The sequence below is a fragment of the Palaemon carinicauda genome, chromosome 5 (assembly GCF_036898095.1).
Source record: "Palaemon carinicauda isolate YSFRI2023 chromosome 5, ASM3689809v2, whole genome shotgun sequence".
NCBI lineage: Eukaryota > Metazoa > Arthropoda > Malacostraca > Decapoda > Palaemonidae > Palaemon > Palaemon carinicauda.
Window position 1 is genome coordinate 98,469,669 of NC_090729.1, and position 26,909 is coordinate 98,496,577.

At 41.1% G+C, this 26,909-nt stretch overlaps 1 protein-coding gene across 2 annotated transcripts in view; it reads left to right on the forward strand.

The window, feature by feature from the left end:
* Positions 1 to 26,909, forward strand: part of LOC137641377 (nucleolar transcription factor 1-A-like) — a 690,267-nt gene that overhangs the window by 364,690 nt on the left and 298,668 nt on the right. Inside the window, exon 1 of one of the 2 annotated variants that reach the window (XM_068373881.1) lies at positions 25,062 to 25,229. The exons of the other annotated variant lie outside the window; for it this stretch is intronic. The gene's annotated coding sequence lies outside the window, so the exon portion shown is untranslated. Of the gene's footprint in view, positions 1 to 25,061; positions 25,230 to 26,909 lie in introns of those variants that run through there. 2 annotated transcript variants of the gene reach the window in all.

A 26,909-nucleotide genomic window follows, 5' to 3' on the forward strand; every position in this document is an offset into this window, starting at 1 on the left:
TTAAGAGAAATTCCATGATAATGCAGGACTCTCCACAAAATTGGCCGGTCCACACTATCAAATGCTTTTTCCATGTCCACAAATACCTTCAAAAGTGGATTGCTATATTCTATGCATTGCTGTACAAAATGTCTCAAAATGAAAATTTGGTCAGTACAACTTCTACCTTTTCGAAATCCTGCTTGTTCATCTCTCAGCTTTTCATCAATCATTCTCTCCAGTCTCTTTAGAATAAGGATACTATTTATTTTTTTCTCACCAACATTCCTAACTCCCATTCATCAGGTTTTGCCTCTCCATGCCACATTCTACAAAATAATCTTGTATCATCTCAGCAGTTATTCAATCGTATCCAGGGGCTTTCCATCTCCTGAGTTTTTTAATAATAGATTCGACTTCAAACATTGAATTCATTCGTGGGCCCATCAAGATCTTCATCAGCCCCAGGTATATCAATAAAATTATTTCCTTCATATCTCCTATTCATAATCTCACTAAACTGTTCCATCCAACATTTTCTTTCTTAATCTTCTGTTGTTATAACAGATCTATCTCTCTTTTAGATGGGTATATGCTTCTTCTTCTTTGCCCCAATAGAGATTTCATTAATAATTCTATGAGCGATTCTTACACCATAGCCAATCCCTGAATTCATAGCTTTGTCAGCCTCATCTGCTTTACTGTATAAATATTCTCTTCAGTCATTCCTAGCTTTTCTTTCGACCTCACTGTCAATAATGGAATACTTGGCATGCTCTAACTTGTAATTTTCATTACTTCCTCGAAAACTTTCAACAATCAATTTCTGTCTGTCTCCTTTTTATAATATCCCACGTATCATTTGATATTCATGGCTTTCTCCTTGTAACTGCGTGTCCCAAAACTCCACTACCGACTGACTGATATATGTTCTTAATATCACACCATTCCTCATTATTTGTCTGCTCTTTGTCTCTTAAAGTCTGTAAGACTGCAAATCGATTCCTACATTCAATTCCAAACGTTTCTCGGTTCTCTTCTTCTAGAAGCTAATTGTATCAAACCTAGGTATTCTATCTACCATTCTGGTGTGTGCTTTCAGTTTTAATTTCAGTGTGCCAATGAGGAGCTGGTGATCACTACCAATATCTGCATCTCTATAGTTTCTTACATTCCTCAGAGTCCTCCTTCGCTCTTTACAAATTGCAATGTGATACATTTTATTTTTGTAATTGCCCCATAGTGTTGTCCATGCGTGTATATAAATACATACACACACACACACACACACACACACACACATATATATATATATATATATATATATATATATATATATATATATATATATATATATATATATTTATATATATATACATATATATGTATATATATACATATAAATAGATAGATATTTAGAAAATTTCTTTTTACTATATAAGGAAGAAGCTAGCGTTGATTTAATTAACTTTTCATCATATGTCATTTTCTCATTTTGGTATTATTATTATTATTATCATCATTATTATTATTATTATTATTATTATTATTATTATTATTATTATTATTATTATTATTATTATCATCATTATTAGCTCAGCTATAACCCTAGTTGCAAAAGCAGGATGCTATAAACTCAAGGGCTCCAACAGAGAAAAATACCCCAGTGAATAAAGAAAATAAATATACTACAAGAGAAATAATGAACAATTAAAATAACATATCCAAAGAATTCTAACAGCATTGAAATAGATCTTTCATAAATAATCTACAAAAAAAGAGACATGTCAGCCTGTTCAACAAGAAAATATCCGTTGCAAGTCTGAACTTTTGAAGTTCTATCGATTCAACTACCTGATTATGAAGACCATTTCACAACTTGGTCACAGCTAGAATAAGACTTCTGGAATGCTGTGTAAGATTGAGCTTCATTATGGAGAATACATGACTTTTAGAATTAACTGCATGCCTAGTATTACGAACAAGATGGAACTGTCTGGGAAGATCTGAATGTAAATGATGCTCAGAATTATGAAAAATCTTATGCCACATGCATAACGAACTAAAGAACTTTAATAGACCGCAAGTTCCTGTCCAACAAATTGAGATGAGAATCGGCAGCTGAAGACCAGACAGGAGAACAATACTCGAAACAAGACAGAATGAAAGAATTAAGAATAGATTGATCACCAAAAATCTTAAAAGACTTTCTCAACAAGCCTATTTTTGAGCATTTGAAGAAAAGACGGACCGAATGCGTTCTCCAAAATAAATTTGCTATCAAGAATCACCCATAAAATTTTAAGTTTTACAGATATAAAGAAACCTTATCAATGCTGAGATCCGGATGTTGAGGAGCTACTGTCCTCAACCTAATTACAATCATACTTTGAATTTTGTTAGAATTCAACTTCATGCCCACATAACTTGCACCATGTACTAATTTTAGCAAGATATCTATCAAAAGATTCAGCAACTGCAGATCTACATTCAGGAGATGGAATTTATGCAAAGAGAGTGGCATCATCTGCCTATGCAATGAGCTTGTTTTCTAGGCCAAACCACATAACATGTGCATATAGTAAGAAAAGTAATGGACAAAGAACACCACCCTGAGGAACACCAGATATCATATACTTACTATGGTGCCCATCACCAACAATTCTTTGCAATCCATGACTTAGAAAATCAATAATGATGCTAAGTAACGGTCCACCCACTCTCAACTGTTTGAGTTTGAAAACAAGTCTTCATGATTAACACGGTCAAAGGCAGCACTAAAATCAATGCCAATCATACGAACTTCCTAACCCCATTCAAGGGATATCTGTACAGCACTGGAGATTGTAAGAAGGGCGTCACATGCTCCAGGGCCCTTACAAAAACCAAATTGCAAATTTATTTAGACGTTTTGTCAAAAAATGTTCAGAAACTTTAGATAATATGGAAGTTATGGAATTTGGGCGGTAATCAATTGGACTTGAGCTACCATAAACATATTTACATAGTGGAGTAACATTACAAATTCTCCAACAAGAGGTAAAAGCTTCTCTTCTTGCTAACTTGCGCAAGATAACAGATAACTTTGGCCCTTAGAAATCTGTAGTCTTCATAAAAAAAAAAAAAAAAAGGAAAATTACCACTTGGGTCTACACCTCCATAAGCATCAAGGTCCATAAAAAAGAGTTTTAATTTTATGAAAACGAAAAGCTAAACTAGTTAGTTTATCCTCAGGAAAACAGGAATGAGGAGGACCAAGTTTCTCATACTCTGCTTACTGCCAAACACATCAGACAAGAGGGTTGCCTTTTCTTTTGGATAGTGAATAAGTGACAGAGCCATCTGGTTTAAGTAAAGGAGAAATTGTTACATCTATATAAAAAAATACAGAATTGAGGGTAGCCCACCACTTATGTTCCCAGGTTGTAACAGAAAGAGTTTTTTTTATTGTTAAATTGTAATCCTTTTCAGTTTAAACATAAACTATCAGAGCAAAATCTCTTAGCCGAGTATAGTTATTCCAAGTTAAATCTGATGTTACCCTTCTAAAGATGATAGGCCTCCTGCTTCTCCAAATAAGCACGTCTACAATCATCAGTGAACCAGGGTTTGTCTTCCACTTGGTACTTCACCACACGAGAAGGGATGCACTTATTGAATTTAATTATGTTGACCTGATTCTCATTCAAAAGAACAACAGGTCAACACTATTATACAACTGAGATCAATTAAAGTTCAATAGATCACTCAAAATGTCATTCTATTGTGCTTGAGATTTTATATAAATCTCACATGAATATGATACATCGGGGACTGGCTGCTCAGTCTTCATTACTAATGAAATTAAAGCACGATGTTATGTCCCAATTGGAGAACCATCCTTACTTGTTATAACGTTAGGAGAGTAAGTGTATACTAGGTCCAAGCAGTTACTAGACCTGTGAGTAGCTTCAATAATGATTTCCTCACAGTCTGATTCAGAGGCAGAGTCCAAAGCTCTTAAGCCATGGCAATCAGTGGGGAATGCAGGATTTAACTACTCCCTATGGTGAGCATTGAAATCACCAACATATATTAAAAGAAAGCCTTTCTATCATCTTTTTATATCATATCAATAATGGTAAGAAGACAATCAAAGATAGAATCGTCCATGTCTGGATTCCGGTAGATCAAACATATATAGAGCTTGTTATGCCTGGTACAAACTTTTATCATCTGAATCTCATGACATCCACATTTGTAGATGGACTTATGAGAAGCAGGGTACTCAGTCCTGATATACATCACCATTCTCCTTACCCTAGGAATGGCATTCCGTTTAAAAATTATTGGCTTCTCAAAACCAATAATAAAGAGTTCAGATGAGAGCCTCATTGAGAAACCAAGGTTTTAAATGTTGGCATTCAGATTACATATATTGCAACCCAGTAGACTGGTGAAGTCTAGGGCATACTTGTTCCTGATTTTACTCAATGGCTCTAGACAGGATAAGAATCAAAATAAAAAAAGAAATTATCATATTTGTGGGAAATAATTCCGGGAAAGGCCTCCCCGTTTCTGATTTCCTGACCCGAGCCTGAAGGATAGAGCGCCAACACTCTCACACTTGACAAACTAGAGAACCACAACGAAGACGGTTTGCTTTCCCTACACACGTTTAAGTCCAAAGATTATTCTATACCGGGACTGTTGGCACCGATATCACCTTGAGGTTCAGACGCTACTCCAGGGCGCAGAATAGTAAATCCCAATCAAGTGTGGTTCGACTGAATCAGTTACGTTAACAACAGTTTCACAAAGAGTTAGGGGGAGCAGTACTGTAAAAGTCAAAACGTCCTAAGGACCACCGGGAGGTAATACCGTAGAACATTACAATAAAGGATTGACACCGATAGCTTTAGATTGACGTAAATATAAACTTACCCTTAAGTCATATCTCACCTCATATGATAACTCATTTAGTCATTTCAAAATGTAAAGGTCAAGTTAAAAACAGTTAATAATTTTAACCTAAAAATGGCGTTTATTTCCATAAAGTACAACAGGAATTTTCACCTAACTGACACAGGAAAAAACAGCAAAACTACCTAATTGAAATTTGAATAAAGACCGCATGGCATATGAAAAATGAAAAATGCCAAGAAAATGGTCGAATCAATTAAATCGTAAATCAATAATCAAATGACTAATCAACCAATGAAAGTAAAAATGGTGACTGAAATAATACCAAAAGTTCTACTCACTACTTTGAACACATTCATCTCGGGCAATAAAATTTCAAACTTGATAGAAGGGAACAGGAACACAACTTATGTTAATGGACACGCCACGAATGATTAAACCAGACAGTTTGAACATGACTTCCTAGCTAAATATGCACATCATCAAATAAAGGCTAAAAAAGGGGTGGGGAGGGGCAGGTCCTTGGCCAAGGTTGAGCACCGTTAATTAGTACTCACGCTCTTGAGGGTTGATTGTAGACGTAGTGGAGGCATCTTGTAAACTGTTAAGAACACGGTGCATCTTCAGTTCTGCACTGACGTGTTTTGTCTTCGTAAGTTTATCTTCTAAATAATGGCACAAAGTAAGGCATACTGTTGGTTATTAAATGGTTGACCAACAGGTAAGTTGAACCGACGCCTATGTTAAGACGACGTCTCAGATGAAGAGGCTATGCCTACGTCCGCCTTCCACGCTTCCTGGTTTTAAAGTGGGCCGCTCGCACGCTTCTACCTCCAGCCACTGCGCTGGTTCAAACCGGTCAAGTCTTCTTCTTCAAATTTCCATGAGTACGTGGTTTGCTGAAGGGTGCTTCTTCTTCAAATTTCCATGAGTACGTGGTTTGCTGAAGGGTGCTTTTTATATATACAATGATCATTCTTGAAACTCCAGGGGAAAGTAATTATAAAGAAATGCTACTGTCTGGTTTATAAAAATTAATATACATACAAAAAAATTAGGTGGCGTTTAGTGATGTTCAATAACACAGGAAACAATCCTAGCTAAACAGACTCATAAATAGGTACTGAGATGTAAATAGCAATAAGGTAAGATCAATGAGTTACGTAACTTAAAGAGTTACTTAAATACAAACCAATTGTGGTTAAACATCCAAAGCTTCAAGAGCATTTGGAACAGAACGCAACCAAGCACTGTCTTTGAAAATTGTCGACGGTCGGTTGCATCGTCAGAGCAATGTACTGTGAGCTCACGAAATGAGAAAAAATCATCTACAGAGGAATGAGGTGATGAAAGGTAAAGCATTACAGGGGAATGATGGACATGTTAGCAGCAATGAATATTTAAGGGTATAATAATGAAGGTTACAAAGGAAACAAAAGAAAAAAGAGATGCGTAAAACCCAGAAAATAACAAAAAAAAAAAAAAATAAATAAATAACGGGGGTGACTAAAATAAAGCGTGGAAAGAATTTCCACAATATTTAAAAACTAACTTGAGAGTAAGAACAGCAAAAACAATATGTACACACACGCACACACACACACACACACACACACATATATATATATATATATATATATATATATATATATATATATATATATATATATATATATATATACATATATATATATACATATATATATATATATATATATATATATATATATAACCCATAGAGTAGAGATAAAAAGTCGGATAAAATTGGTCAACATGGCAGAGCCGACACACCATGCAAGGCTAAATATCCTCCAGGATAGCTACTTCAACTGCAAGGAGGACAGAAAAGATGGTTTTGAAAATGGATACTTGTGAAGCTTCCCCAACACACCATTTCAAAGAAAACAAGTGCTGGGAAGAGAAAACGGATAGAATAGTGTGCTTGAGTGTACCCTGTGAAGAATCTTTCTTCGCTTCTCTTTCCTTTTGTATTTTGCTTTCGCTCTCAAAATCGTAGTTACCCCTATACGTTCTCTCTCCCACACTAAGTTTTCTTTACCGAAAACGTTGGGAAGTCTAATCTAAATTAACTGAACTTCGTGACACTAGCGTATGCCCTGTTTGTGACGTCACAGCATAGAAACGCAAAACAAAAGCCTTACACCAGCGTACGATGGTTCTTTCCTCAAACTCCGTGTGTCGAGATAAATTATCACACTGGTTTTGAATATAATTTTGATATTGCTGACTTAAATGTAGCTTTTATCTCTCAGTACCAATTCAGGTCTGTTAATTCTAAGATGTATGCCCATCGCACCAGCCCATTGCTAATTGCTCATTTGAATTATTAAATTTTAGTAAGCCAGAATGGGTAGAATTATTATGTATGTATATTCCCTTAGAGGTGCAAGATTTCTCTAAGTATTTTGTACAAAATCCTGCCACCTTCTCTCTCCTTACAACAATACATTGCCCTGCCCTGAAGTCCCGATATGGCAACCCAACTGCATTATTCTAAGCACCATGACCTTCACCTGTTTTGAAAGGTGAAGACAGGCGAACCCACGCGACTGCACGAGCAGCTGTTGTGACCGGCTGACCGACCTGGTCAGTCAATCTGTACATCTCTGGCTCACGCCCCAACTGGAATCCCACTAAACAAAGGACCGGAGAGTTTTTGTGTCCTGCCAGCTGGAAATAAGGAAGACGAGCCTGAGAACTGTGCCAGCAATACCCGATCCGGTAAAAGCGAGGATTAAAGGGATGGGCCAGTGAAGGGTGCAAACTAACCATTCTACAGCAATTAAGGGCTCTTCCATCATTACTGTAAGGAGTGCAGGTAAAACACATGGCCACTAGTTTTTCCCCATTTTAGCTTAGATTAATTTTTGCTTGATTTAGGTTTAACTGACTTTTACATATTTCGGGCTGAGTGCGTGGGATTTTGTGTACAAATTTCACTTATAATTTTCTCTTTAGAAACTAGTACAGTCTCGGGGTCATGAGACCGCGTGTCCGACTCCATTTCAATCATTTGCTACTGCAGAAGAACACGAGTCTAAGCAGGCACAGTGTAAAATCCGGACGTCGGATGCCGTCCGGGAGAATAGAAAATCGCTTGTAATCACCGGGAAAGACTCAAAAATACACCTCTTTTTTGTAACTGGTAATGTTCACTTATACTTTCTGTTATTTTCTGAATAAATGTTCGAAAAATATTGGTTTATTTTCATGTTATTGAGAATAATCTCAATCGGACGTCAACATTACACTATTTAACTGGGTAAAATAGTGGGCAGTTAAATAGTGTAATGTTGACGTCCGATTGAGATTATTCTCAATAACATGAAAATAAACCAATATTTTTCGAACATTTATTCAGAAAATAACAGAAAGTATCAGTGAACATTACCAGTCACAAAAAAGAGGTGTATTTTCGTGTCTTTCCAGGTGATACAAGCGATTTTCTATTCTCCCGGACGGCATCCGACGTCCGGATTTTACACTCTGCCGTCTAAGCAACCATATTTTATTGTTATTATTTTGCATTCGTTGATTGCTTCAATTATTTGCCTTTTTGCACCTGTTAAGATACCCGATTCTTCCATGTAAATTTGTATAATAAAGTAACTAGTAGGCTCATTAACTTTCGTATTACTGCTCCCTTTTTTGATTGATTATATTCAACATGAATATTCAATCTCGGGACAGTATAGCCGATATTTTGAAAAGAGTAAGCCTAAATAACTCAAGAGTAATAAGTGTGTTAACTGAATATGGCCCTCGTTTCTACATAGGGCCACTATTTCACTAACTCTAGCCACTGAGGCTATAGCGAACAAGAATATCACTTTCTGTGCTAGATCCTTTAGGGTACAATCTTCGTTGTTCAAGTTCGAAGCATAGTGCAAGACTTTATCCAAGGACCATGATATGGGCTTTGGAGGTGTTGCTGGTTTGAGTCTAGCGCATGCTTTCGAAATCTTATTGAAGATTTCATTCGACAGGTCCACCTGAAAGGCGTAAAGAATAGGTCTAGTCAAAGCTGACTTACACGTAGTTATCGTGGTGGAAGCCAAGCCTTGTTCATGAAGGTGGATGAAGAAGGACAGGCAGAAGTCTATCGATATTTCTGTCGGCTTTTTTGCTTTAACAAAAGAGACCCTCTTCTTCTATGACGATTCATATTGTCTTCTGGATGGCTTTGACTTGTATTCTTCTATAAAGTCGATGATGTCTTTTGAGATCCCGAACCTTTTCTTGGCTGCTAAGGCAAGAAAATCATGAGATGTAGGTTTTGGGTTATCAATGATAAAGCGTAGACAGTCGACATCTGAACCAACTGGGATAGAACTGGATTCGGTAGAGGAAACAGCCTCAGCTTCAGTTCTATCACTAGAAGGAACCAATTGCTCTTGGGCCATTTGGGAGCCACTACTGCTGCTGTTCCCTTGAAGGATCTCAGCTTGTTGAGAACCTTCAGCAGGAGATTTGTTGGAAGGAACAGATAGATATGATTCCATCTGTACCAATCGAGGGACATAGCATCCGTCGCTTCTGCCTGAGGGTCCTCGTATGGGGCCACATATTGAGGTAGTTTCTTGTTGTCGCTCGTTGCGAAGAGGTCGATCTGCAGTTCTGTTACTTTTTCCAAGATGAAGGAGAATGAGTCTGCGTCTAGGGACCATTCTGACTCTATCAGTTTTCGCCTGGATGGAGCGTCCGCCGTCACATTGCGGAACCCTTGTAGGTGAACTACCGATAAGTGCCATCTTTTCTTTCTTGCCAAGCGAAAGATGGCCAACATCACGTGACTGATGTAGGGCGATCTGGAGCCTTGTCGGTTCAGACATTTCACTATCACCTCGCTGTCCAAGACCAACCTGATGTGGGCTGATCTGTTAGGGGATAGTTTCTTCAACGTTAGGAAGACTGCCATGGCTTCCAGAATGTTGATGTGAAAGGTCTTAACCCTGGATAGGTACGGTCCTCGGACACCCCTTTAAGGGTATACTCGGACGCGAACGACCCCGACGCCAAAAAAAATTCTTGAAAAATCAGTTTTTGCAGTAACCTCCTTTTTTCTTTTGCCAAAAAAAAACTTCAATGAATGCTTAAAACAACTGTAAAGATAAATACTACTCATCTGCAGAAAAACTATTTATTATAAATATTTTAAAAAATTAAGTAGAAAAAAAAAGACCTGACATAAAAATTCATAAAAAAAAAGTTTATACATATATACACAAATCCTTTTAGGAATTGATTCTTGAATGTTTAGGACACATCTTGATGTATTTTGGATGAAGTCAGACCCATGGAGGTGAAGATCTGAAATGAGAAAAAAAGGGTAACTTTTTTTGGCCAAAAAAAATTGTCCAAATTTCATGAATTTTTTTTGGGTACCCAAATGAAATAGGAAGTGGCTAATTTTTTTAGGGAATAAACATATGTTATCCTAAAATAGAAATATGTAAAAAAATCTTCATTATTTTGTAAATTACATTTATATCAGGGGCCATATCTAAAGGTAATTTTTTGAGTACTTGGAAATTTCGTAAAAAAATACATATATTTAATATATAATATGATATTTATGCAGGTAAAAATATACCAAAATATCACAAATTCTATAGGGAACAAGAATATATATAGATAGGGCAGCTTACGCTTCGGATATGTCCACAAAATGGCCGCCAACCACACTGACTCAGACTCCCTAATCTGCCACTTGAAATGTAGGAAGGGTATGTCAATTTCAAGGTGTTATTTACTAATCTAATTATTATTGGATATGCATAAAAATTGTATGGTGGGTTGCTGGATAATTGTCGATTATTTTACGACTATAAAATTAAAATTCTGACCCAAAAAATTTTTTTTGAAGGGAAATAAAATCGAAAAAAAAAAAATGTAAAACAATATTTTAGCTAAAAAAATTTTGATGATATTCAATCAAAAAAAAAGTAAACAAAATTTTCCGACAAATAAACATCTAGAGGAATCATTACTCTGTGATAGTTCCTTAGTACGTAGTAATTTTGAAAGAAATGGGAAAAAACGAAAAAATGGCAATCACCGGAAAATCGAACACATACCTACTGTATATATACGCCATATCTGGCTAAAAAAAAAGATAGGCATGGGTAGCCAGATCATCTAGAAACACTTTCCAACACTATAAAAATATAAGTTTTGCGACACTACTTGCCAATTCCTTACGGTAACATGACTAAGCAAAAAAATGCAAAACAAATAAAAAGGGGCACTCGTGGAAAAATGGCCATTCTAATATACGGCATTTCAGAAAAAAAAAATTTCAGCCACGTGCTAGGCAAACCATCAAGGCATATTTTCCGACAAATAAACATATAAATGAAATATTACTCTGTGATAGTTCCTTAGTACGTAGTAATTTTGAAAGAAATGGGAAAAAACGAAAAAATGGCAATCACAGGAAAATCGAACACATACTTATATATACGCCATATCTGGCTAAAAAAAAAATAGGCATGGGTAGCCAGATCATCTAGAAACACTTTCCAACACTATAAAAATATAAGTTTTGCGACACTACTTGCCAATTCCTTACGGTAACATGACTAAGCAAAAAAATGCAAAACAAATAAAAAGGGGCACTCGCGGAAAAATGCCCAACATTCTAATATACGGCATCACAGATAAAAAAAAAAAGACATGCACGTGTTAGCCCAACCATCAAGGCACACTTTCTAACACATAAACATGAAAAAAAAATCAATAATATACGGCAATTCCTTACTACGTAGTAATTTTTTACAAATATTGAAAAAAAAACAGAAATTGGCAACCGCAGTTAAATACCCAATATACCAATAACTACGTCGTATCTGACAAAAACAAAATCACGCATGGGTAGCCAGATCATCTAGACACACTTTCCAACATTAAAAAAGCAAAAGTTTTACGACACTATTTCGCAATATCTTACGGAAAAATGACTTGGCAAAAAAATGAAAAAAAATTAAAAAGGGACACTCGCGGTAAAATGCCCGACATTCTAATATACGACATCTCAGATAAAAAAAAAGACATGCACGTGTTAGCCCAACCATCAAGGCACACTTTCTAACACATAAACATGAAAAAAAAATGAATAATATACGGCAATTCCTTACTACGTAGTAATTTTTACAAATATTGAAAAAAAAACAGAAATTGGTAACCGCAGTTAAATACCCAAAATACCAATAACTACGTCGTATCTGACAAAAACAAAGTCATGCATGGGTAGCCAGATCATCTAGACACACTTTCCAACACTAAACAAGCAAAAGTTTTACGACACTATTTGGCAATATCTTACGGAAAAATGACTTGGCAAAAAAATGAAAAAGGGGCACTCGCGGTAAAATGGTCCTCGTGGTGATGAACGACATTTTAACTAAAAAAAAAAACATGCACATGGTAGCCAAACAATCCACCAAGACTTTCCACAACTGATAACCTATACAAGTTGCACCATTCTACGACAATTTCATAATACGTAATAACTTTGATAATTATGCAAACTACCTCAGAAGGGTAAACTCGGACGCGAACGACCCCGACGCGTCTCAGAAATCGGGGAAGGAGTACAGCTACAGCAATGCACATCTGGACACTACTAGAGCGTGTAGGGGAGACACCTCCTGCAGGTCGATCACCCACAAATTCAGTCACAGGGGTGAGTCACGTGAGAAAAACCTGTTTTTTTTTTGACGCTCGGGGTCGCAAACGACCCACCGTACCTATCCAGGGTTAAACTGGTGTGACCAGTTCCCATGTACTTTCCTTTGATGGGAATGGCCTCCCCATCCTTCCGGTGAGGCATCTGTGTGGATGACTACTAAAGGTTGAGGTGGTTGTAAGGAAATTGTCCTTGCTAGGCTCTTGACCTTTGAGCACGGAATCAGAAGCGATTGCAGTAAGGTCGGTGTCAATCTCTGCTGATCTCTTCAAGCGTTTGATGCGTATCTTCTCCAGACTCCTGACGCATCTTTCAGTTGTGCTTTCATCACTGGGTCTGTTACTGCTGCGAACTGGAGAGAACCCAGTACTCTTTCCTGTTGGCGTCTTGAAATCTTGTTTGATTTCAGTAGTCTCTTGACAGAACCCGCAATCTCTCTCCTCTACTTCGGTGGAATGGAGAGGCGGTGTGACTGCAAGTTCCAATGGATTCCTAACCATTGAAACTCTTGAGCTGAAGAGAGGCAAGACTTCTTGGAGTTGATCTTGAAGCCCAGATGGTCCAGGAACTGGATCACCTTCGTAGCTGCCGGCAGACAAGTAGTCTTGGATGCTGCCTACATCAGCCAGTCGTCCTGGTATGCTGCTACCTGAATGCCTTCTAAGCGTAGCTGTTGTACGACTGTGTGCGCAAGTTTTGTGAATATCCTTGGGGCTATGTTTAGTCCAAAGGGCATGGCTGTGAAGACACACTTTGTCTTCCGTAGCCAGAATCCTATGTAGGTGGAGAGGGGGCGGCTGACTGGTAGGTGCCAGTAAGCATCTGCCAGGTCTATTAAGACTGTGTATGCCCCTTTCGGTAACAGGGTCCTTATGTGTTGTAGGGTTAACATCCGGAACTTGTTGTTCTCGATGAACTTGTTGAGTGGAGACGAGTCTAGAATGACTCTGAGTTTGTCCGAGTCTATCTTGGGAACACAAAACAGCCTTCCCTGGAATTTGATGGACTTTGTTTTCCTTATGACCTTTTTGTTCAAGAGTTCTAAGGTATATTTTTCCAATAAGGGGGTGGAGTGTTGGAAGAATTGAGGAAAGGAAGATGGAGTTTTGTTCCATTTCCACCCGAGTCCATTCTTGATTAGGTTGTGGGCCCAGGGATCAAAGGTCCAACGATTCTAAAAGTGGAAGAGTCTTCCTCCTACCTGGAACATCTCATTGTTGAGATGATCCTGAGGGTTTGTTACCCTGACCACGTCCTCCTCTACCCCTTGAAGGGTTTCTTGAGGAGCCTCTTCTAGATCCTCTGCCTTTAGGGCGAAAGGTAGTGGTGTGCCTCTCAAAGCCTGGGTTAAAGGCTGGTGACTGAGGCTACTAACTGCTGGGGTACCATTTGGAATGTGGTTTGTGGCTGGGCAACCATTTGGTCATGGTAACCATGGGATGCTGTGCAGGTCTATGAGGCATGCGTGGCTTCCTCGTCTTCCTGTTCTTGGGTTGGGGACCATCGTCAGAGGATGATTTCCTCTTGGAAGACATGCCCCACTTTTGGAGAAGGTTCCTATTCTCCTTGGCGGCTTTAGAAACTACCTCTTGGACTGCTTCTTTTGGGAAGAGGTCCTTGCCCCAGATACATGAACTAATCAACTTCCTGGGCTCGTGCTTGACCGTTGCATTGGCAAACACGTGCTCTCTACAGGCCCTCCTGGCCTTCACGAAAGTGTACATGTCCTTTACAAGGGTAGACATGTGCATCTTGGCTAGGACCGTGTACATATCTGGGGTACTCGAGATGCCTGCGCACATCTCCATACAGTTTTGGAGAGACAAAGAGGCAGCTAGTCTCTCTTTTGTCTCCTGTTCCCTTCGCAGAAGATGATCCGACAACTTTGGAAGGTTCTCGTTGCATCGTTGTGCTACTATCTCTGGATCCAGTTTCGAGATTCAGAAGGTTAGATGGACCTCGTTCCAATCTTTCTCGCAGGTAGGCAGAGCTAGAGACAATGGTTTACATTCCTCTAGCGTAGGGCATGGTTTACCTGCATCAACTGATTTTAGCAAGCAGTGGAGAGCTTTAACCGAAAAGGGAAAGCTCTGGAGGAAGGAGCAAGAAAGGTAGGGTGCCTCTTGCTTAAAGCAGAAACCTTCGAATTTGTACAGCCGGCTTTCTTCAGGTTACTCGTCAAGAGAGCCTGCGCCTTGTCATGATCAAAGACCATGACTTCCTTAGGTTCCGTCTCTTCTTTAGATGCTGGTTCATCCCGCAATCTCACAAAGCATTCCGGGTAAGCCGAAATGTTCGGCCAGAATTGGAGATCGTCGAGGGGTATGGCCCCCATCTTCTCAGAGACGTAGAGTTTCCCATTCATCATGGGTATGAACTCCGCATACCTCCAGGGGTTGGTTTCGGAGCATTGGGGTAAGTCAGAGACTTTGACACGCTTGTGGGAGCCGCTGAAAGCGGCCGAGCGGTGCGCTTCTCTGACTTACCTCCTCATCTCTTGCTGTTTCTTGCGCATCGTTTCCATCATCAATTGGATCTGTGCCATGAGCGCTTCGCCCTTCGATAACAGCGGGTCCGGTTGAGGGGTTGGGGCCGAAGAGGTTGACGGCACAGGTTGATATGCCGTCACAGACAGTAGAAGGTCTTCTGTCACTGTCGATACGGATCCTTCTTCCTCCTCGGGTGGCTGGGCCACCTCTTCTTCAGGATCTTCTTGTAGAAGATCCTTTTTGGTATCTGAGGACACCTCTGACATCTGTTCCTGATGGATGTCCAAACCTTCTAGAGCCTTGTTGATGTCAGCCTCTATCATCAGTTGAATGAAGGGAGGCTTGACCTGTGCCTGAGGCACAACCGCGTCGGATTGGGCCTTAGGGAACAGAAGGCTTCTCATCGCTTCGTTTGGCAGGTAAGGTCCAGGAGAGTTCTTCTGGAACCCTCTTACCCACCTTCGAAGCGTTTCCCTCCCAGTATCCCTCGACTCCGTCGTCTTGGGATCACCGAAACCCTCGGACATCAAGGCCAAGCAGACGGTGCAACCCTTCGGATCCCAATACCTCAGGGTTTCAGTTGCGATGGAGCAGGGGGAATGAGACCTGCACATCTTGTGGCCACAAAAGTCCCTGCTTTTGTGGTTGCAGTACATGACCGCACACTTCACCTTAGCCTCCTCCTGTAAGGAAAGAAAGAGTGAAATGAGTATGGGGTAATTTATCACACTGATAAATATATTCACATGCATTAGATAGTAATCGTTACTATTATAATCATAGCTTAGTATAGAAAGCTAGAAAGGAAATAGGAAAGACACATACCTGTGTTTCCTGTCCAGGCAATTACTGTGACCTCCCTCAATATTAATATTTTTAATTTCCTTATTAGGGAAATTACAGTGTGGAAAAGCTCCAGTACTTAGAGCTGAAGTCAGTGTATACTAACACTAACTCCACCACAAGTGAAATATTAATACTGCAGGGTAATATTGGTGTTCCGATGATCTAGGATACATCAGAATGTTGAAGGAATGCTTCACCTCAACATTTGCGTAGCAGTTTCAACAATGGACTGTGAAAGGATATACAGAGTATGTTGGAAAATCATACGACTGTATTATTATATACTGTAGTTTTCTAACTGCTGTATTGTTATACTGCAGGAATACTGGCTACCGTATTGCCTTATACTGTAGTTTTGCCAGTATACTACCGGACTAGGCTAGTACCTGACGGCACTAGCCGACAGAGAGAGAGAAAGAATGGAGAGAAGGACTACCGTATTATTATAGTTTAGTACAATAATTAGGGTTGTAGGGACTGCTGTCTCTACTGCCTTCTTTCCAGAATGAGGATTCAAATGGAAGGGAAGAGAATCTATTAATTCTAGCTTCCATCCGGCCTCAATATCTGTTGTCGGCTGCACTGCCGGTTACAGGGTTTGTGGATGGCAGTCCAAGGGAGGACTAAAGAATACTCAAAGTTGTAATGGGTTTCCCACCGGCAGCCATCAGGGCCGGCTCAACCTTTCCGGGAGCATTGCTTCCGTTAAGGAGAAGGTCGAAGCGGCAACCTAAACACCTTTGTAGGAGCCCGGACGGTATCGTAGTCAGCCCGGGAAGCGGGGTGATTGTAGAATACCGGCCACAAGGATCGTGACGGCTAGGCCGTCACTAAAGGGCAGAAGGGTAAGGGAAAGGGTCTTATATTTTGCATAGAAAGAAGGCGGCAGATATGCTTCCTACTTTCACATGCAAATCAAGGAAACATAGTTTCCTATGCTGGCGCCGTCTTGGGCGGCAGAGGAATAACGATTCCGTAGCCTGAGACATTGCCGGATGTAAGACATGTCTTCTAGTCCGCAAGGGAAAAATGGTGGTGGCAATTGTACTGCCCCCTTTCAGTTGTGGACTAGAGAAGCTGAGCTTCCTATGTCGGCAACAGTGTAACCGGTAAGGGAATGACTAATGCCCCATTGGTAGTGTTGCCGGCAACAAGACTTAAAACCCTGAGTTACTATCGTATTTCAAAGCCAGGATATCACCAGCAAAGAGGATTGACAGAAAACACTATCTCAGATAAACTGGAGTACACTACTCTATGGCAAGACGAAAGTTGCCTGGGCTGGCGGCACTCAGGGGGAAGGAAGGGTTTATCCTCATTTCTCTAAAAGAGAAGAGTATCGAATTATGATAGTAATTCTAGGAGATATTTATATCTCTGATTGAATTAATAAAACGATACGAGAGGTTAAACGGGGATAACGTTACTAAAGTATACTAAAGCACGTTAGGCTAGCCTAACTCGAGTCGGGATCTCGGCTACGCTTATACCACCGAGGCCCTATCGTATACGATCGAAACGTTTTATCAGAAGAGGAAATATTACATGTGTAAATTTTATCTTCACTAGTATAATTTGCCTAAATAGCTAGAATTTCTTTATAGCTAAATACCAGGCACGTCGTACTACTAGCTAAATAAAGCATTTATGGCGTACGACAGCGGTCCTAAAATGGTCGCCTCCAGTGTTGGCTTTGCTCCACTTAAAACACCTAAATTATGCTAATTTAACTGTGAGAAGGGAACCAAAAATTATACACAGGAAAGATTAAATACTCAACTTTTCAGAGAATGAAGATGCTAAAGATTGCATTGTAATAATCCTTGAGAAAAGTAACAACACCGAGAGCAAGTGGGAGAAACACCGTGTTTAATTGGCTACTTCAAAAGGAATAGTATGCCGTGGTAGTGCTGGGAGGGGATCCACCGGGTAACCTTGATAATGGCTCCCCTTCAATTTCACCACTTTTCCCCCTCAAAGCAAAAACTCTATTCCGGGTGAAGATTGCTGTGCCGTTTCAAGAAATACGTCCCCTGATATTATGCGATATCCTTAAGAGTTATATTAAGGATACTCGCGCCAGGAGTTAGAATTCTGGAGACCTGTGGTCAATTCTCTGGGAGTATCATTGTAGCCAAATATCCCTTAGGAAGCTACCTAAAGGAACCTTCCATCAGGACGACATGGCTGAGCCCAAAAATTGAACTCACAAGATTTTTTAACCTGAGCGCCCGTGTCCAGAGAATGGCGGTCTTCATTTCTACCTCACTAGGCCTACTGTACTGGTTTAGCAGAGTCATTGGCCCCTTCCTACTCGCCCCTAGCCTTGATCAGAGCTTTCTGTGGGACTGGATGCTTCTCCTTAATATATGTGACCTCTCAAGGTATCTACTTGTCCTCGTACTTTGTGGAATCCGGATCCGTCAATGTGCAAGGGGAGAGGCTAGTGGAGGAGAGTAGGAGCACGAAACTGACTGTGGCAATTCACCCTAGCAGTAACGTTTAGCACCGTGGCCTGGAACTTTTCGAGGACGAGTTCAGGTTGGCAGCTTCCGGCTTCCATCCCTCAAGAACAGCGCATCTCAATCCGTAGGCCAGTGGTCTTGAGGTACCATCTCTAATTTAGGACAGGCTTGAAACACTTGTGCTTTGTGATTTTTAAGCAATACGCTTATTTAGAAGACAAGGAGAAATCTTGCAACTCCAGGGGACAAAGATAATCCTAACTCTAAACATCTGGCATACAAAATAAAAAATGAAGCTAAAAGGTTGTGAGGACAACAAGACGAGCAGCGAGAGACTGACAATTTATTGAACATTCAACGGTCACTATATTACAGAGTACGGACGCATAAGTAGCCTGGGAGGGAGACCGATCCAACTGCCAAAATCATTTGTCTAAACTCAAATATAAATATAAAATATCAAGGCAGTAGCCTAATGAAATATACATTATTATACATGGATATAAAGCTCTCAAAGAGTGCAACATTGTTGTACAAAAATCCATTGTGTGGAATAAAGAATAAAGTTACAATTTATAGAAAAGAGTTCAGGGGGAGGAAACACGGCGGGTGAGACGATGTCCTTACATGTACTCCCCACCCCAAAACAGCGGGCATCGTATCATGGAAGGCGATGTAATTCCCCTCTGGTGCTTGAGCACAGGGGAAGGTGGCTCTGGTTTTGAGGAATCATTTTCCCCCGTCGTTGCGTGGTTTTCTCCCGTCCGGTTGATGATTTGTTCTGAGGTGGAATCCTGGGTCTACCAGGGCCCGCAGTGATCTTCTTATTGCTTTCGAGGTAAGCTGGTTTTAATCGGTCGATCGTCACCCAATCTTCTTGTCTGTGGATGTTCAGGAGGAAAGATTTGGCTGTTCTTCTGACAACCTCGTAAGGGCTGCGATAAGGTCTAGTTAGGGGTTAGCAGTGAGCATCGACCCGGATGAAGACGTAGTTGCAATCGTCTATGTTCTTGGGCGTGAAGTGTCTGGTCCTGTCCTTGTATGTTTTCAGGCATGGTCTGAATTTCCCGGCAATTTCTCTCAGGTGATCCAGCTTGGTGTTGTCGGTAGTTGCAGGGAAGAATTCGTCAGGGACTGTAAGTGCCTCGCCGTAGACCTTCTCCGCAGGAGAAGGTTCGCCGTCTGCCCTGGGAGCAGTGCGAAGGCCAAGGAAGACCCACAGAAGTTGCGCTTTCCAATGTTCGTCCGTACATCTCGCCATCAGGGCTGCCTTGAGTGTGCGATGAGCTCTCTCGACCATGCCGTTCGCTGCAGGGTTGTATGCCATGGTGCTGTGGAGTCTCGTTCTCATCACGTTTGCTAGAGAGAGCCAGATCTCTGACAAGAAAGCGAAACCTCGGTCCGTCGTGATATCGTCGGGGACACCGAAGCGGCTGATCCAACTCAACAGGAGAGCTTCGGCGCAGGCGTAGGTGGTTGCTTCGGACATCGCAGTTGCTTCTAACCAGTTAGTGGAGCGGTTGACAATTGTCAGGAGGTATCTTGCAAAACCTGAAGGCAGCAGAGGACCCATGACGTCCACGTGGATGTGTCCATCGTCTCTTGGGTTGGGGAAAATTACTGACTCCCGACTCTGTATGGCAGTTGACCTTACTCTTCTGGCACTTAATGCAGGTTCTCGCCCACTCATGGGCGTCTTTCTTGATTCCTGGTCAGATGAATTTTTTGGATATAAGGCGGGCTGTAGTGCAACCCGATGGGTGTGATAATCCGTGGATGACGTCGAAGATCTTCCTTCTGCAGGAGGCGGGAATCCATGGGCGCGGGCGGCCCGTGCTGGTGTCACAGAGGATGGTTTCACCAGCCGGTCCGAGGGGAATATCCTTCATTCGTAGCGTTGATGTTGTAGTATGATAGTCTTGGGCCTCTGGGTCGTTCTGCTGTTCTACGGCGAGGTTTGCGTAGTCGATCCCCAGGTGGACCGCGTTGATCTCAATCCTGGAGAGGGTGTCGGCGACGGGGTTCTTCTAACCCAGTATGTAGCTGATAGTGCAGCCGAATTCTGCGATGGCTGCCAAGTGTCGTTGTTGGTACCCCCAGGGTGGTTGCTTCGGCAAGGGCTGCCTTCTTCCTGTCGAAGGCGCGTTGCTGAAGGGGACACCAAACGAGCTTCTTGGCTTTTCCTTTCAGGACGTTGTTGAGGGGAGTCAGGATGTGGGCGATGTTGGGGATGAAGCTACGGTAGTAGTTTTCACGGCGTCCACCTTGGTCGATGTGGGCTTCACGTCATCTGCGGATATTTGATGTCCGAGGAAGTCCACCCTCTCGGCACCAAATGTGCACTTGTCGAAACGCACGATCAAACCGTTCTCCTGAAGGCGTTTCAGCACTGCGCGGACGTGTTTCCATTGTTCCCCTTTCGTCTTGGAGTAGATTAAGATGTCGTCCACGTAGCAGACGCAGAACGGCAGGTCCCCGAGGATGCTATCCATCAGTTGTTGAAAGGTGGCCCCTGCGTTGCGTAGGCCGAAGGTTGAGTATGAGAAGGTGCAGGAGCCGAATGGCGTTATAATGGCGGTCTTAGGCACGTCCTCTGGGAACACTGGGACTTGAAAGTATGATTTGAGCAGGTCCATCTTGGTAAAAATCTTTGCCCCATGAAGGTCGCTGGTGAGGTCTTGCATATTTGGCAGGGGGTAGTGGTCTGGCGTTTGGCGTTGTGATGAGGTTAAGGCGCCGGTAGTCACGGCAGGGCCACCATGTTGTGTCCGGTTTCTTTACCATGTGGAGCGGAGATGCCCAAGGGCTGGACGCCTTCTTGCATATGCCCATCCGTTCCATGTCTTCGAAGACCCGTTTGGCATCTTTCAGCTTCTGCGATGGGAGGCGGCGGAACTTGGCGTGCGTGGGAGGTCCCGTTGCGTTTATGTGGTGGTAGACCCCGTGCTTGGAGGAGGATCCCGGCGACTGTCGAAGTTCTGGCTTGAAAACGTCGGGAACTCCTGGAGAAGGGCGGCGTAGGGCTGTGCTACGACAGTGGAAATTGGTGTGATACCCGGACCAGCGGGTTCGGCATGTCCCGGTGTTGATGAGGTGTTTCACAGTGACGTCGACGAGGAGGCCATGATGAGCTAGGAAGTCAGAGTCAAAGAGAGGGTGTCTGACGTCAGCGATGGCGAAGGGCCAAGAGTAAAATCGGCCCATGATTGAGATTTTAAGCACCCTAGTCCCATAACACTGGATGGGAGATCCGTTGGCGGCGATGAGCGAAGAGGCGTCACTGCTAGGCGCTTGGTTTAGGTCGGCCTGTGAAGGAGGGAATTTTGATTGCATACAGCCGGTATCGACCATAAGCCTACGGTTTGGATACAGCGTCGAGGATGTAGAATCCAATCTTGCCGTGATCTTCTACTGCGGTTACCGTTGATGTCGGCGGAGTTTGGCATCAAAATTTCTTCAGGAACTTGCAGGAGGGCCTGCCCTTCATGGCATTGCCCCAAAACTGCTGGTGGTAGTAACACCAAGTTGGGTTCGGTCTATGGTTCTGCTGCATCGGCTGTGGAGGTTTCTTCTTTATCAGGGCGAGGATTTCATCGTCGTCAGCAGAGGGCGCCGCCGAGGAGTCGAGGGATGAGCAGCTGAAGGAGGATGATGCACCAAGGTGGGAGGCCTTGGAGGCTTTGTATAATTTCTGTGCCCTTGACAGGAGGTCGTTCATCGGCAGGATGTCGGTGTCGGTGAGCTGGGCTCTCACGTCCTGCGGGAGGCGTCGGAGGAATATTTCGCGAGATACGCTTATCTCTCATTGTCGTCGGTTTCTGGCAGCATGAGAAGTCCAACCAGTTCATCCCATCTTCTACGAGAGAGGTGTCGCCCATAGGTCTATTGCTGAGATCAAGGACCTTCTGTGCCCTTGCAGAGACGGAAAGCGTGTATATGTTGATTAGTTTGGTTCGTAGGTCGTCGTAGGATACTTGACCGGAGTGGGCGTCGAGTCATGGGGAGATCTTGTCAAATACCTCCTCAGGTATGGAGGTCAGGACGATGTCAGCTTTGGCGGAGGGGTCGTTTAGCTTGGCCAACCTGAAGAGTACGTCCGCCCTCAGAAACCAGGAGGCGGTGTTGTGTTGTGAGAATGGTGGCAGCTTGACTTTGGGTGCAACTGAATGGTTGCTTGGCACGATGGGCTGGGCGGCATCGTCATGGTCAGTTGATGCATGGTGCTAAGGGCGGGAGCTGGTCATGTCAGATATACTCATCGTTGCTGCCTCACAAAACTAAGTGGGATAAAGGCAAAAGACGTCGTTAAACGTTAATGGCAAAAGGAGATATACAAAGGAAATGCAGCCGTAATTAGTCCGTTAATGGCAAGCCAAAACTGCTATGTGTTTCCAACATCTCCTGGGTCACCAGTTGTGAGGACAACAAGACGAACAGCGAGAGACAGACAATTTATTGAACATGCAATGGTCACTATATTACAGAGTGCGGACGGATAAGTAGCCCGGGATGGAGACCGATCCAACCGCCAAAATCATTTGTTTTAGTCCAAGTATAAATATAAAATATCAAGGCGGTAGCCTAATGAAATATACAATATTATACATGGATATAAAGCTCTCAAAGAGTGCAACATTGTTGTACAAAAATCCACTGTGTGGAATTAAGAATAAATTTACAATTTACAGGAAAGTGTTCAGCGGGAGGAAACAAGGTGGGTAAGACTATGTCCTTACAAAGTAATTAGCAAGTCGGGCTTACGTGTGTGAATAAACATACCTCCTAGACTAGCATTGTAGTAGAGAGAAATTTAAAGTACCTAAATACTTAAGGTAAAATAATGAATACAAAAATATTTTTCTCGAGATTCTTGCTTACAGAAGAATCATCACTCACATTTTCCCTGCCGTGACGTCACGAGCAATAACAATGTCTACATGAAATAAACTGTGAAGAAGAGTAGTGAAGGAAATAATTCTTCACAGCTATGAAACGCGAAGTAGGAGATGATGAACGGAGAAGTATTGAATTAAAAGCTCAAGATAGAGACGACTGGCAAAATCTAACCGTGGCCCTTTGCGTCAATACGCGTAGGCGGAGATGATGTTGATAACTCTATAGACCTTGATGTTGATGAATTCCCACGGAGCCTTGGTGTTATTAACACTCTCCACTATCCTTTTGATCCTGCAAATTCACACGAGGGCCTTATTCCGAAGTGTTAAGAACTATTACTTCAAAATTTTCTTGTCTACAAAAGTAAAAAAGAGAGAGAGAGAGAGAGAGAGAGAGAGAGAGAGAGAGAGAGAGAGAGAGAGAGAGAGCGCGCGCCCCGGGGTGGGGCGGGGGTTAGAGTGTTTCCCTGGGTCCTCGTTGCTCTCTCCCCAACACAGTGATTGCGGGCACACTACTAGAAGATGGGTGCAAAGGGCCGCAATCTGCAGAACATTCATTATCATTAGTTACATCCTTCACAGAAAGCACAGTGTTTGTATACTTTTACCTCTAACTCTCAGAACCTGTCTAATATGTCGGACAACTTTTTTAGTTGGTGTTTCTTACTTCCTTAATTATAAGCCGTTGCTTCTAATTTTATTGATTTTGTTACTGGTTTTAGAATGATTTATTTCAATTGTTCATTATTTCTCATTTCGTTTATTTATTTCCTTATTTCCTTTCCTCACTGGGCTTTTTTTCCTTGCTGGAGCCCTTGGGCTTATAACATCTTGCTTTTCCAACTAGGGTTCTAGGTTAGATAATAATAATAATAATAATAATAATAATAATAATAATAATAATAATAATAATAATAATAATAATAATAATGATAATATAGCTAAAGACATGCTTAATTGTATTATCTATCTCACGACACTTGCACAACATACAAATCCTGTCCTTTTCAAGAGAGCTACTGACACGTCTCCACTCGAGCACGACTGACTCGACTGTGGAATTAAGTTGATATCTAGATAATCTAGTTTGTTTGTAGTATTTAAATGTGCGTGAGGTTATGTGTGTAAGTTTGTATAGTGTGAGTAAATTAAATAATTATAAAGAACATTTAACTATAACGTCGTCGACCCGGAAGAATCTGTACGTCATGATCATATTTATGACCAATAAACCTACCTAAAAGAGGCAGAATTCTGTTTTAAATAATGGGACGTGCAATGTAAAACGTCAAGACGGTTTAACAATTTTGTGGGTTTTTGTTTTTAGGAATTAATCTTACTTTTATTTCAACAAACCGAAATATTTTAATTTTTAGACGTTTTCGAAAGACAGGCTTTTTGCAATGAACATTTTATACATATATAGTTAAAACATTATTTCATATTCTGCCCTCTTTTAAAGAGGAAATGAATTACATATGCACTCTATTTGATACCAATTTATATAATATGCAACCTTCACTACAAGTTGGATAAATGTCAAGAACGACTTGATTAAAACACAAGATGTACCAGAGTTGTTTAAGAATTTCTTGAGCTCGCTATCAAAAGTCTTTTTTTTTTTTTGTCTTGGAAAGAGTATTACTAAGTGATCTGCTCTTGACTTCCGAAATAAATGTTGACGTTCTCACAATTCTCGAGAAAAGTAATGGTTGGGAATCGCTATTTTAAAATGTCCTTCCCGCCCTTGCAGCCACGAGGAAAATAAATTCAAGAAGAAGACAACGACCGTAACGTAACGGCGTGTTATGTTGTTGATTCGATTCCCGAATGTAAATTCAAACTTCATGATTCTCATGAACGTTATCGGAGAAGACAGCTTTAGACATTAAAGTTATTAAGATTTTAACAGACAACGTTGAATACTGTACATTTTTAGCACCATGTAAGTAACTGGGAGGCTAATAGCATGATAGCCTTGTCATTTACAGTTGATGTATCGTACGAATTGAGCTACCTCTCATACCATAGTCAAATAGATATATCATCTCCTACGCCTATTGATGTAAAGGGTCTCTGTTAGATTTCACCAGTAGTCTCAATCTTGAGCTTTTAATACAATACTTCTCAAGTCATCATTCCCTACTTCAGGCGACATAGTTCTCTGCCATGTAGGCCTGGGCCTTCCAACTCTTCTAGTGCCTTGTGGAGCCCAGTTGAAAGTTTCCTAAACCAATATCTCTTGGGAATTGCGGAGAGCATGCAAAAGCCATCTCCATATGCCCTTCCCCATGATCTCTTCCATATATGGCACTCGAGTAATTGGGTTGTATGTATGATAGCGGCCACCTGTATGTATTATATCTAACCTAGAATACGGCAGTGTAAGGGGGTTGGGTCGCATCGACCCCCCGTTAGGTAAGTAGGTAATGACACGGCTTGTAGGTTAGGTTAGGGGGGAAAGTTTAGGTTAGTCAATGTCCATTTTTAATGAACGCCTGAGGAACTTACCACTGATATACAAAGGCTCCTAGTAATATCTGTTTCATTTCTAATCCTGTCCTTCCATTTAACCCTATATTCAATAAATATAAGATACCTTAAATAATACAGTAAAGTTGTACTGTATTACAGAATCTGATTTTGAACAGAAAATATGTGTTTTCCTGTAGTAAATGACGTGATTTAACCTAATTTGACCTGCATTTCAACCGCAAACAAACAGAACAATCAGTTCTACTAACTTCAAGTAGATAAACTGGTTGTTTTTGTTGCAGATGAAATGAAGGTGAAAACCGGTTAGATCTCGTTGTTGTCTACAGGAATACATATATTTTCTGTTAAAATTTTTAAATATAATGGCTGGCCTCACTTCCCTCATCAAGAATATATGTACTGCGCACGCTAACATTAGCTATGTTACGCTGACATTGCTAATGTTAGCAATGCTACGCTAATATTAGTAATGTTACGCTGATATTGCTAACGTTAGCAATGCTGCGCATATTAGCAATATTACGTTAACATTAACAACACTAAATATAATGGGGTAAAGTTGTATTGTATTACAGGGTCTGATTTCGAACAGAAAATATGTTTTCCTATAGTAAATAACGTGATTTAACCGAAGTTGACCTTCATTTCAACCGCAAACAGATTAACCAATTCGACTAACTTTAAGTTGCCGAACTGGTTGCTGTTATTACGGATGAAATGAAGGTGGAAACCGGTTTAATCACGTTATTTTCTGCGGGAAAACATATATTTTCTGTTAAAATGGTTAAATATAATCACTGTTGTCATATATGTTGTGTAAAAATGTTTAAATATAAGCACTTGTTCAAATTCGGTGTCACTCCACTCACGTATGTACCGCGAACGATAACATTGGCAACGTTACCAACGATACACAGCGTTACCAACGTTGCGGTGGCATTACTAACGTTAGCAATGATACGGTAATATTATCATGTGTATTTTAAAGAATTTTCCCATATAGACTTTACACAATATATAAAAAAGTACAAAAAGGGTACAGAACCTAACAATCCCACCTAACCTAACCTAGAGGTTCCCAGGTCACTAACCCAATATAATGACCTTTGTTATATCACTTCACTCACGT